This window comes from Trichechus manatus, unplaced genomic scaffold (assembly GCF_000243295.1).
Source record: "Trichechus manatus latirostris isolate Lorelei unplaced genomic scaffold, TriManLat1.0 scaffold00417, whole genome shotgun sequence".
NCBI classification, from domain to species: Eukaryota; Metazoa; Chordata; class Mammalia; order Sirenia; family Trichechidae; genus Trichechus; species Trichechus manatus.
This window is the reverse complement of record NW_004444353.1, coordinates 158616-165591: the sequence shown is the minus strand read 5'-3', so window position 1 is coordinate 165591 and position 6976 is coordinate 158616.

The following is a 6976-nucleotide window of genomic DNA, read 5'->3' as shown; positions in this document are numbered from 1 at the left end:
CAAATGATGACCTTGCTACCTATTTCACAGAAACAATCAGAAGAGAATGGCCATTTTGTCTTCTCTCAGATAGCATGGATGAACTTTATGTCATCTTTTTTTAGACCAGCCCCTCCACTTGTTCACTAGATCCTTTACTCTCTCACCTATTCAAGACCAGTTGTGTCTCATCCTTCCTGCTTTTCAAATCTCCCCCTCTACTAAATGATCTCCATCAGCTTTCAAAAACGCTGAAATAATTCCCAACTTAAATAAAATCCTCTCTTGACCCCACAATCCTCTTCAGCTAGGATCCATTTCTCTGCTTCCCTTTACCATAAACCTTTTGAAAGAGCTGTCTGTATTTACTATCTTCACTTTCTCTTTTCATTCTCTCTTGAATTCATTCCAAGACTTTGCCCCATCATTATTCCATTACACTCTTGTCAAGTTCACCAGTGAACATTGCTAAATCCAATAGTCAATTCTCAACCCTTACCTTACTTGCCCTATCAGCATCATTTGATGCATCATTCTTGGCTTCTGAGAAACTAGTCTACTGGTTCTCCTACTACCCTCTGGCTGTTCCTTCTCAATTTCCTTGGCTGGTTCCATCCTCTCCCTTTGGACCTTTATCGATCCTCCTTCTATGGATTATCTCATCCAGTCTTACAGCTCTAAATATCATCTACATGTTGATGACTTCCATATTTATGTTTCTAGCCTGGACCTCTCCTCTGAACTTCAGACTCATATATCTCCACACATACTTGACATCTGCACTTGTAGGTCTAGTTGATACCTCAAACTTAACATGTCCAGAGCAACTTCTGAGCTCCCTTTTTCTTCCTCCCCTCAGTCTTCCCATGACCTGACCATCTTATAAAAATAACCTCTCCATGACCTTGCTCTTTTCTTCTTCATAGCACTTAACATCATTTGTCATGTATTTGTTTATTGTCTTACTTCCCATACTAGAAGTTTCATGAAGATAGGGATATTATCCATTTTGTTCACTACTTTATCTCCAACACCTAGAACAGTGCTTCAAATATTTGCTGACTACATGAGAATTAAACTTCAGTGCTAACATCCAGCTGACATTAGGTTGGAATTGGAAGAAGTGTCAACATCCTCATCTAATAGTGGAGGCACCAAGAACTACTGCCTAAAGTTGTCAGCACAAGAAATAAAGGCTGCTATTTGTTACTTATAGCTACAAAAGGAGATCAACAGAAGAACTAAAGTAACAATCAAAAACTGATGGTAGCAATAGGAAAGTGAGGTAAAGAAATATTAAAACGATAAATCAAGCAATGCAGTGGCAGCATGTTATTTAGATTTGTTATTGTAAGCTACTCTGGAGCTGGCTCCGTGTGTTACAGAGAACTGCTCCACAAGGTTTTCTTTGTTGTAATCTGTACTGAAACAGTTCACCAGGTCTTTCTTCCTCAGAGCCACTGGGTGGGTTCAAATGGTCAACCTTTGGGTTAGCAGCAGATGGCAAACTGCTTGTACCACCCAGGCTCCTTTATTTAGATTTAGGCTCATTAAAATATACATATATATATATAAACATGTAAAAATGATGGTCTCTACAAGGAGGATTTGGGGACAAGTAGCTATTGCTCTTCAATATAAGCCCTGCTTTTTTATTAATTATGCATAAATTACTGTAACCAAATTTAGAGAATTAAACGTTTAAGTGCCTCAGTTAAATTACATTATGCCTGAATGCAGTCTTCCACTGTGCCTTTGGCAGGGTGAGGAGCTAGTCTAGGAAAGACCTTAGAGTGGTGGGGCGGGGCAAAGACCCCAGAGGGACCAGAGACCAGAGTGTGAGTGAGTGTGTGTGCGTGTCTGTGTGTGTATGTGTCTGGGGTGAGTTTGGAGGGGTAACTTTCAAGTTAAGGGAGCCGAGGGGGATGGTAACCTCCCGCCACAGGACGCTGGGCAGGCCCTTGCAGCGGGCGGGTTGGGGTCGTGAAGGTGAACTTGCAGGGCCTCTGACTTCAGAAGTACGTCTGTCTACCCACCTCCCTCTTCAGCCTGGACTAACGATCGGCGGCGGAAACCGAAGGTGGAGACACCTGGTTCCCACGGCCGAATTTCTGCAGCGTCAGGAGCGACAGGTCTCGCAAGCGCAGCACTTACCTGCCGGACTCCTACAGCCCGGCGACGAAGGCCCGGACGATTGCCTGCTCCTCGGCCTCATCCCCAGGGCTCCGAGGCCCCGCCCACAGGACCGGAGCCAATGAGCGGCAGGCAGGGCACCGGCGCCCTATCTGCCCGGTAGCGGCGTCTTTGTGGGAGCACCCAATCAGAGACAGCGATCAGGCCAACCCTAGCCAATCGGACATGGGGACGGGGGCTCGAAGTGGCAGTGTGTTTTCTCTGCTTCGTTAGTTTTTCCAGTCTCTTTTCCGCAATATGAGCCCCTTAACTGTAAAGGGGCCGAGAAGTTAGAGTTGCGCGGCCTTCCTGGAGGATGACAGGTGGAAGGGCTGAGATTTCCGAATGAGGGTGTCGAGACCCTGCGTTAGGAGACACTGGCAGGCTCTTTACCCGACGAACCCTTTGCTTCTCATGCTTCCTCTCTGGCTGAAGAGTGTCTCTTAGAAGCTAATCTTGTTCCTTCCAGGCAGTAGCACTTGAGCTAAAGCTGTTCATTTGCCCATTTTCCGTGTGAAACTCAGCAGTCTGTGAGGTCAGCCAGATCTGGTTCTGTGTGACCCAACTTCCTCTTTTCTAGATCGTTTTCTAGAAGACAAGGCTGAACCTCCCAGGGGCCAAAATAGGGGAAGTTAGTGCGTCCTTTCCCTGTCCACTCCGTGCTAGCCCCAGATAAAAGTAAAGAAATTCCACTTCAGAGCAGCAAATCCCCAGGTCTTTGTTATCAGTCTCCCTTAGGCAGAGGAAGGGAGTTAGGGGTGGAGGGGGGAGGTGAGTCCAGAAGCTCAGACCTACGATTCTGTCTAGGGGTAGAGGGCCTTTCTAGATGTGCCCCCGTGTTCCTGTGAGGTCAGAGAGTAGGAGGTCACCTCGAGTGTTTGTTAGGGTTTAAGTGTCTGGAAAGACTGAGAGACAGGGAGCAGAGAAGGGGGAGCAAACTCCAGAAACAGAGGAAAGGAGCGGTAGTAAGAAGACCCTGAAGAATGTGGTAAGACAGCTTCTATGTGAGAGGCCATGGATCAGGATATAAAAGTTCATATATATATGTGTGTGTGTGTGTGTGTGTGTGTGTGCGTGTGCGTGCATATGCGTATGTGTACAGCCGCAACCATTTTTGAATTATCTTCAGCAAAATTTTACTTGCATGTGATATTAATGATACTGTTCGATAATTTCTGAATTCTGTTGGATCACCTTTCTTTGGAATGGGCACAGGCATAGATCTCTTCCAGTCAGTTGGTCAGGTACATTTCGTGGCATAGTAAGTGCTTCCAGCGATGCATCTGTCTGTTTTTTGAAACATCTGAGTTGGTATTCCGTCCATTCCTGTAGCCTTGCTTTTCACTAGTGCCTTTGGTGCAGCTTGGTCTTCTTTCAGTACCATCGGTTCTTGATCATATACTACCTCCTGAAATGGTTGAACGTTGACCAATTCTTTTTGGTACAGTGACTGTGTATTCCTTTCATCTTCTTTTTATGCTTCCTGCATGGTTCAGTATTTTGCCATATATATATATAGTTGTTGTTGTGTGCCGTTGAGTCTATTCTGACTCATAAGCGACCCTATAGGAAGAGTAGGACTGACGCATAGGTTTTCCTTTACTGGAGCAGATCGCCAGGTCTTTTCTACCTCGGAGCTGCTGGTGGGTTTAAACTGCTGACCTTTTGGTTAGCAGCCAAGTTCTTAACCATTGTGCCATGAGGTCTCCTTATATACATATAAACTGTTATATGTATATCTCACATGTTGTTATTGTTAGGTGCTGTTTAGTCAATTTTGACTCGTAGTGACCCCATGTGACAAAGTAGAACTGCCCCTAGGGTTTTTTAGGCTGCAATATTTAAGGGGGCAGATGGACAGGTCTTTCTCCCACAGAGTTGGGTGGGTTCAAACCACTAACCTTTTGGTTAGCAGCCAAATGCTTAGCCATTGCGGCACCAGGGCTCCGTATATCTCAGCTACATACATATGTACCTCAGCAAGGAAAGGTCTTTGGGCTGAGGCAGGATTCAGGCATTATGGGACTCTTAACCTGAAAATATCTTAAACCCTTAAAACAAAACCTCAGATCTAGCTCTTTCCCTTAGAAGTTATCACCTGCTAGTCATTTTCCCATCTTAAATTATGCTTAGCTACTTTGTACAACCCACATCATAGAGAAAGGTCTATGAAATGAGCACCAGATAATAGCATGGTCCAAATTAATACATGCTAGCAATTAAAAAGTCCTGAAAATTGAACAAGGTGAACTTTCTCCTATTACTAATTATCTTCAAAGACACTGAAGTGCCCAAGTAAATTTACTTAACTTTGTTTCCACAGAGAAATTAAAATCAAATATCTCTTGTTTCCCATTTCTTTTTGTTTTGTTCAGTTGCAGCCAGAAAGGTCTTGCTTGGGTATTAGAGTTGAACTTGAGTTTCTCTTCCAATTCTGCCATCTTGTATTTGGATAGGTGTCAGTTGTTTTTTTTTTTAACAAGTTCAATGATGGATCATTTTAAGACTCAAAGTTTCTCATTGGTCCACTTTGCAAAGTCTCAGACAGTCCTTAGGGCAAGCTAGAACACTGAAAGTAAATACTGATTAATAACATGATTTGAAAACACCACATCTTAGGCTGTGTTCTCTAGAGAAGCAAAACCAGTAAAGCATATAAATATATATATATATAGAGATTTATATCAAGGAAACGGCTCACTTGGTTATAGAGGCTGGAGTGTCCTAAGTCCGTGGGTCAGGCTGGAGGCTTCTCCTAATTCACGTGGCTGCAGGGGCTGGTGAACCCAAGATTGGCAGATCAGACAGCAGGGCTCTTGCTCACAGGCTTCAAATACCAATGAATCCCAAGATCAGAAGGCAAGACGGCAGGTAAGCTGCTAGCTCAAGTCCTAAGAACCGGAGGTCAGATGAACAGGAGCCAGCTGCAGGATCCAGAGTGAGCAAAAGCCCATGAGCCTTGCCAGAAAGTCCACCTATATTGGAGGCAGGCCACACCCCCAAGGAAACTCCCTTTTAACTATTAGCTACTCACAGCAGATCCCATCATGGAGGTGATCACATTATAGCAAATCTCATCAGGAAGTGATCACATCATCATATGACTACCAAAGTACATCATAACTGCCAAACCACTGAGAATAATCGCCAGCCAAGTTGACATGCAATCTTAATGATTACACTCCATAAACTTATTTTAAGCAGGAAAAAGATTTATTAAAGGCTATTAGGTAGCTTATTGATGATGAAGGCTGGAACATACCAAATTACCCTGTAGGTCCATTCCAGTGGAGACACCACTGAGCACAGTAAAAGATCATACTCCCACTGGACACTAGAAGCCACCACTAGAATCTCTGCCATTGCAGTCTCTGGAAGATGAATTTTCCTATTACCACTCCTCATCAGAACAATACAGTGTGGCATCTACTCTTTTATGGTCACAGCTTCTGGATCAGCTTCCTGCAGAGATATATTTGATTGGCAGAATGTAGGGCAAATGCCTTCACCTGTGGTAAATTGTATTATTATATCCATCTATTTTATCCCTTTTTGTGAGAGGAATATACTTCTTAATTCATTGCCTTGTGACTTACAATGCCTCCCTATAAGTGGAGAATACTTCCTCAGTCCATCATCAGTTTGGCAATGTGACTGTCTTGGGCCATTGGGATCAGATTGGAGGTGAAGTGTTTCAGTTCCAAACAGAAGCTTTATGAGACATTGCATGCTTTACTACCTCTTGTTTCCCACCCACCTCCTCTATGCCACAATAAAGACATGTCCCAAAGAGAGGCTCCTTCTTCAGCTTGGTCCCTGGATGAGAAGACACATACAGCAGAGTCCCAGAAATCCGCCTGCAGCAAAGGACATGATGTATGAGTGAGAAATGTTTGTTGTAAGTCCCTGAAATTTCGTAGTTTTTTTTTTTTTTTTTTTTGTTATAGTGGCAAAGTTGATTAATTAGCTATGGAGATGAATGTCTAAATATAGGAAGATTATCAAACCTAGGAAGATTTTCAAACTGCTAGGTGGCCACAATGAATGACAAACACCCACCATAAGCATCAACTGTACATTCACAAAATTTAGAAAGTCCTCAGAACAAAATGTAGCCTCCACACCGTTCAATAATATTTCCTGGGTAGAAGAGAGGCTTAAAATTTGAACCTCCACATTTTCACGTTACCATCACTGGCCATAGAAACCTTCAAGAGAAATACAATATTGTCTGGGGAATGGGGCAGAAAGGAAAAAAACAAAGGGGAAAAAGAAAGGATTGATGGTTTCAAGTTTTCAGAACTTGTCCGCTTTGTCAATCTGTGCCCATTGTTTGTTTCCAGAGCCTAGAGATAAAAACACAGGAGAATCACTAATAAGAAATTAGGAGTAACACTGTGATTCCATACAACGTGAGAAGAATGTTCACATATACAAACAGTCTCCTTTTGGGGGAAATAGCATATGAAATACTTCTGTTTTCTTGGACAATTTAGAAATTTGCTGTATGGTACTACCAGATATTTCCTGAGGTATCATTCTTCCCCAAATGTTATTATGCATATTATAAAGTCTTCACATGTTCCTTTCCATCTCTTCTTTGTCCCCTATGTTCCAAGCACCCAATGCAGAATTGAGAGTATGCTTTGTTTAGGGATACAGCATCTACTCTCTTTTGTGCAGGATATGTTATATTCAATATAAACAAATGCAAAGCAAAGTTTCAGGCTCAGTATTTTCAACAGTCCTTATTTCCTGTTCTTTTCTTTCTTATTCTCTGCATCTACAGCAGGATTCAAAGGACTCCTTTTTTTTTTTTTTTTTT